Source organism: Sturnira hondurensis, unplaced genomic scaffold (assembly GCF_014824575.4).
Source record: "Sturnira hondurensis isolate 20B ecotype Veracruz unplaced genomic scaffold, ASM1482457v3 Scaffold0004248, whole genome shotgun sequence".
Classification (NCBI taxonomy): Eukaryota; Metazoa; Chordata; class Mammalia; order Chiroptera; family Phyllostomidae; genus Sturnira; species Sturnira hondurensis.
In genome coordinates, this window is record NW_028076879.1 from 368,137 (window position 1) to 375,093 (window position 6,957).

The window sequence follows — 6,957 nt, forward strand, 5'->3', positions numbered from 1 at the left end:
AGTACTAATATAAATTAGTACTCTGGTACTCTATAGTATAGAGTATCATTTATATTAGCACCAAACCATTAAATACTTAGGTGTGAACCTCACACAATACATGCAAAGATTTATATCTTGATAATCACAAAATACTGATTGAAGAAATCATAGACACCTAAAGAAATGAATATATATATCATACATGGATTACAAAACTCAATATTGTAAATATGTTGATTCTCCCAAAAGTTATATGGAGATTCAATACAATTTCAATAAAAATTTCAAAAAGATTACTTGGGGTACAAATTGATACTTTGATTGTAAAGGTTATATGTAAAGTAAAAAACTACAAAAGCAAATTTATTTTTGAAAGTGAAGACAAAATAAGATGACTAATATTGCCTGTTTTCCAGATTCACTATTAATAAATATAATTAGGAAAGTGTTGTATTAGAAGAAAAGATAGAAATATAGATCAGCATAGAGAGCATAGAATAAATAGCATATAAAGTCCATGAATGTATTCACTCATATGTCAGCAATTGTTTTTTGATAAAGGTACAAAGGCAATACAGTGGATAATGTCTTTTCAACGATCAGTGCTTGAAAAATTAGTTCCATATGCAAAAAGAAAGAAAGAAAAAGCCCAATCTGGAGCTCACACTCTATAACAAAGGATTGTGTACCTGAATATTTGTATGAATACTGACAAATTTTTCCTAAATCTTGTTTCATGAAGTTATGGAAGTCTGAGAGCAAGTATAGGGGAGCATGTAATGACCAGAATGGAGATGAGGTGCTATAGGTTACATCGATTAAAGCTGTTTGAAGTCATTGTGGAGTTGGTTACTGTAGCTGTGGCTGTAGCTTGTTTAAGAGGTGAGGCTGAAGAATGGATAATGGTGCACAAGAAGTGTTCCAGGAGAACTTCTCCCAGAGGATGTGACAATGGTTTCACTGAATCAGAAGTGCAGCTGGATACTCGAACATTTGTAGTTCTTATATGAACCAGCAGACAAAGATTAGGTTTGTGGTTATGTTTGGAGTGGTGATTTTGATTACCAAGTAAAAACTGGAATGCTCTACACAACTAGATCAGAGAAAATCACACATGAAATTCTGTGAAATTCACTTGTTATGACCTAGTATTGTCATGTCTAATAATAAGTATTAATGAAAACTATAAAAACCCAATAGAGCAAGGCATATGAAAATGCATATTCTCTAGAAATAAAGGTATGCATAATATCTTGGGGTAAAGGAGCCCATCCAGCTCAGATGATGGCCAAGGAGAACATGAAATGTGTGGTGAAAGAAGAAGTTTTAAATGTCAACCATGGTCTTGCAATCAACTGCAACATACGGAAGAGCTGGAGACTAGGATCAATCTGGCACATATGTATGGTAGTAGAGATGATGGTGGAAGCAGGCATATTAAGGTTTTCTTAGAGAGGTAAGGTAATAGACTTACCTCAGTGGGATTCAAACTGAATTCACTTATTAATCTAGGCTTGACAAAAATTGAACATGAACTGGGAGAGTTTATCTTTTCCCCTCTTCTTGTCTCTTCCATTTACATGCATATGGTTGGCTCATAGGGATGTAATACTTGTTTGCTGCAAATGTATCTTTCCCCTTGGGTGTCTTTTTGGTGAATTGGGTTGTAGTGAGATTCTACCATCCTGAGAATCTTTCTAAAGTATGTATCTTTTGTGGCACTCTGCTTAAAGAACACCAATTGCTTGTAATTGCCCACCAAGTAAGGCCTCCTACATATATCCTAAGATAATTTAGGGTATTCCCACTCAGGTCCCTGTAGTTTTCATGTCTTCTCCAATCACCCTCCTCTATCACCTCTGAAAATTAGGCTTCTTACCTACAGAACTACTGTCCATTCTCTAAACAAGCAGTGTTTAAGCATCCATACACAGGCTTCTCCATATCCCACATCTTCCCCATCCCAGGCACCATCCAGTGTGGTCAGTGACTATAATCAGTCACTTTTTTAGAAGATTCTGAGAGCACGTATCCTGAGAGATTCTTAGTAATTACTTCGCTTTTAATGAATTCCTCAAGGATCTATCTAGCCTCCCCTGGGATCCAAGGCTCCTGAGACCAAAGGGTGTGTAGAATGGGAGCCGTGAGAAGGGGTGTTGTAGCACAGGTGACAACTACAGAGGCTGTTACTTCAACATGCCTTAGTGAATAAATGGAAACAGGATCTCAGGCCAGGGTTCTGGAATCACCATCAGGAAGACTTGGTAAGTTGGGCAGAGGATGAATGAGCTGGTCTGTTAGGGTCCTTCCTACTAGAGGATCTTAATTCCCAGGCTGTGTAATGTTTGGCCTGGGAGTTTTCAGGTATGATATTCCTCCACTTCTCCACTTCTAAGCCTCCCAAGACTTCCCCAAGTTCTAAAATATTTTGATTAATATTGTTGCAGAGTAGCTCATGGATTAAAGTATCATCAATATGTGCCAATGTTGAGGGTTCAATCTCTGGTCAGGGCACATAGAGAATCAACCAATGAATGCATCAGTAAGTGCAAAAACAAATCAGTGTTTCTCTCTGTCTCTCTCTTTCTCTTTCTCTCTCCCTCCCTCCATTTTTCTCTAAAAATTCAATAAAATAAATAAATATAAAATATTTTGATTTATGTGGATAAGTTACAATCTTTTGATTAATAATAGCATTCATATATATCACTTCCTATGGAATGTATTTCAACAATATAATATAAATTTAATATAATGACAGTTTTGAGGTAGGCTTTAATGGAACGGTTCCAGCCCTTGCTTTATTTTAGAACCACCCTGAGCTTTAAAAACCTTTCCAGAGGTCCCATGTCAGCTATTTTGATTAAATTTATCTGAGGGAGATGAGTGATCTTTATTTTTCACAGTATCATATATAATTGCAGCTCACTGTGTCATCCCTAGACAACAAGGATTGGCATCAACACAGTGCTACTTTCAAAAGTAGCCACTTCTTATGTAATCAGAATCAGTGTTTTACTAGAAGTCCCAGGCAATTTGCATGGACATTAATTTCAGAAGCACTGACTTCCCAGGTGACTTTTCATGTGCGATCAGGCAGAGAACTACTGACTTACTGGGTGAAGAAGATGAGAGGCTCACTGCATCATCAGTGGCAGCACCTTCAAGTTCTGCCTCCTGTGTGTCATCTCCAGTCATACTATTGTCACAGGAGTCAGGTCCCTTTAATCTATCTGGGAAGCAAAATTCAGAGGAACCAGGTATATGGTTTTCTCTGGGTGTTTTTCTCCACTGTATCACGAGTACATAGAGTCCAAGTGTAAGAACTGTTACTATGGCCGGATCGAACAGCATCAAGGGTGAAAGTCCCAAGCAAATGCACTCAGTTGTGCCTTTACTGAAGGAGCCTCTCACATCTCTTAGTGCTTCTCCTCTGCTTTCTCTGCTTTGAGGCACACTAAGGTGTCTTAGAGTGCTCCAGAGAAATAGAACCAATGGGAGGTTACCTGTCTATCTATCCATCTACCTATCTGTATTTTCTATACCAGTGATAGTAGTGAATCTGACGTACCCTAACATTTTCCATGGGCAAAAAATTACATTGGTAAATTCTATAATCCATATTTCCTGCTAAATGGTGATTAGTGATTCTATAATACATATTTAGTGCTATAATCCATATTTAGTGCTAAATTCTATAATGTCATATTTAGTGCTAAATGGTTGAGTCTAGAGACTTTTGGCTCTGTCAAAATGTAGCAGGAGTAATGACTTTTGCTTGAAAGGACTTCTGCTTCCTTTGAAGTTGGGGAAATGCATGTCTCAGCCTGAAACACAGCCAGTAAATATTTGTGAAACATGGACCACATGGAGGCATTGCACCAGGGGCAGTTGAGGAGACATGGTCTTTCCTGCGCAGATCTTACAATCTGGCAGGGAAGACAGCTGTGAACAAATAATCCCAATGGGGACAAGCACAATGTGCCATGAAACACAGCAGTGGTGCTCACCTGTGGGGAGACAGAGAAGGTCTAGCTTAGTGTGTGACATACAATGTACCTGCAGGATAAGTAAGGGAAAGCCTGGTGAAGAGGGTGCAGAGGTAGGAAGATGTTAGGCAGGAGGAAAAGCAAGTGCAGAAAGGTGGAGGAAAAGATCATCACGTTGAAGTCCAGCAGTACTAGAGAGAGGTATGGGAGTGCATTGTGGGGCCTGATGAAGCTTTGGTGGTAGAAAAGGTCAGGACATGAGCACTTCTTAATTTGACTGTGTATAGGAAAATGATCATGAAAAATTGTTAACTGAAAAAGCAGTTGATAACATTGTGATTATATCTTCTATTTTCATAAATATTTATTTGTAGAAATTTTATGTTTTGATCCTCAATGTCAATATCTGAAGTCCTTTAGAATAAGTCTATTGTTTATTGTTTCTACTGATTCACAGAAATGAATATAGTTGGTTTAAATTATTATATTAGTTTCACGTGTATAATACACTGACTTGACATTCATATGCCTTACAATGTGATCACCACACAGGCCAGTAGGCATCTGTCACTGTGCATAGTTTTCACAACATTATTGGTTATATTTTCCTTCACTGTATGGGCGAAAAACACGAAGCATGTTTTTGAAAGAAATTTTCCTGTATCTTAAGAACAATGGGGATACATGAAGACTTGAGGAGAATGATGATCAGGTTTCCATCTTAGAATGCCACAGTTAGACTGAGAGATACTTAAGAAGTAAGGCTCCAACATGAAGCAGGAACATGAATGAAGAGCTGTTTCAATAGTATAGATGAGATATGAAGTCATGTATTTGGTTTAGGATAGTGAGAGTTGAGAAGAGGAATGGATGAATGAGAATTAAGTGTTAGAACCTATCAGACTCGTTTACAGATGGATGTTGATGATGAGAGACAGATGGGAATGAAAGAAGACTCAGCTTTATGACTGGAGAGCCTGGACCTCTTTCAATGATACCTGGATAATTAAAGGAAGGGAGATTGGGAGTGGAACAGGGTGAAATGGCAATTTTCTTTTGGGATCTGTTAAACTTAAAATGCCTATGATAGCCCTGGTTGGTGTGGCTCAGTTGGTTGGAGCACTGTCCCATACGCCAAAATGTTGGGGGTTCCATTTCTGGTCAGGGCACATAACCAGGTTGTAGGTTTCAATCCCTGGTCGAAACACATATGGGAAACAATATCTTTCTTTCTTTCTTTCTTTCTTTCTTTCTCTCCCCTCTCCATTTTCTCTCTAAAATCAATACACATATTTAAAGAAATTTATATGCCTATGATACATCCAAGGAAAGATAATCATTAAGTAACTGAACATCCCTTTTTATAGGTGAGACATCTACATCGGACGTTTAAAGGGTAATTTAATTCTTTGGAGTAGATAAGTTTTTCTGAGTAGTATATATAGAATTATCAGAGAACACTGTTTAGAAAAAAGCCCAGAGGAACATCATCATGTAAGATACTGATTGAGCAGAGGAGTCGTAGTTACTGAGAGGGTCTGGGCAGGCAGGATTGAGGAATACTGATTCTCATTATGTGTCACAGAAGCTAATGGAGAACATTGTTTTAAATAAGTTGGAACATTGTTATGTACAAAATAGAAGTAAATAATAAGTCATTTTTTCACTATAAAAGTTCTGATTATAGAGGTTTGGAGAAGAGAAATTGTAATTGTCGTGAAAGGGTGATATAAAGTGTTTTTGTAGAGTGCCCAAAATACCGTCATAGAAATGTACTCATTTTTTAATTCAAATTTAAATGGACACTCTCCTTTCTTTCTAAAGATACTGGACACAGCTATGGCAGGAAAGAATCAAACCATCATCACAGAGTTCCTTCTTCTGGGACTGCCCATCGAGCCAGAGCAGCAAAACCTGTTCTATACGCTGTTCCTGGCTATGTATCTTACCACTGTCCTGGGGAACCTCCTCATCATTGTGCTTATTCACCTGGACTCTCACCTCCACACACCCATGTATTTTTTCTCAGTAATTTGTCTTTCTGTGACCTCTGCTTTTCCTCTGTCACAATGCCCAAGTTACTGCAGAACATGCAGAGTCAAGTCCCATCCATCCCCTATGCAGGCTGCTTAGCCCAAATGTACTTCTTTCTGTTTTTTGGAGACCTGGAGAGCTTCCTGCTTGTGGCCATGGCCTATGACCTCTATGTGGCCATCTGCTCCCCGCTGCACTACACCACCATCATGAGTCCCAAGCTCTGTTTCTCCCTGGTGGTGCTTTCCTGTGTGCTGACCACATTGCATGCCCTGTTACATACTCTACTCATGGCTAGATTGTGTTTTTGGGCTGACAACAAGATCCCCCACTTTTTCTGTGACATGTCTGCTCTGCTGAAGCTGTCCTGCTCTGACACTGGAGTTAATGAGTTGGTGATATTTATCATGGGAGGGCTTATTCTTGTCATCCCATTCCTACTCATCATCATGTCCTATGCACGAATTGTGTCCTCCATCCTCAAGGTCCCTTCTGCTAGAGGCATCTGCAAGGCTTTCGCCACCTGTGGCTCCCACCTGGCTGTGGTGTCACTGTTCTATGGGACAGTTATTGGTCTCTATTTATGCCCATCATCTGATAATTCTGTTAAGGAGATCATCATGGCTACAATGTACACTGTGGTGACTCCCATGCTGAACCCCTTTATCTACAGCCTGAGGAACAGAGACATGAAGGGAGCCCTGGAAAGAATATTTTTCAAAAATAAAACATCCTCTTCTGTATGAAAATCAAGCTTAGTATTTTGAATGATGTTATTCAAAAGACATATTCATATTAATGTTTTTATGTTAATACACACTTCTTTTTTTTAGTACTGATCTTTTTTAAAAATGTTAAAAGCTGAACATTTTGTACAATATGCAGTAAAATGAAGTGGAGGTGTGTAGTTAAACTCAGAATTGGAGTGACCTATTAGTAAATTCTTCCTCTT

At 38.6% G+C, this 6,957-nt stretch overlaps 1 pseudogene; it reads left to right on the top strand.

Moving 5' to 3' along the window:
- Window positions 1-5,810: 5,810 nt before the first annotated feature.
- LOC118986268 (olfactory receptor-like protein DTMT) lies at window positions 5,811-6,751 on the top strand (annotated as a pseudogene).
- The last annotated feature ends 206 nt before the right edge of the window (window positions 6,752-6,957 follow it).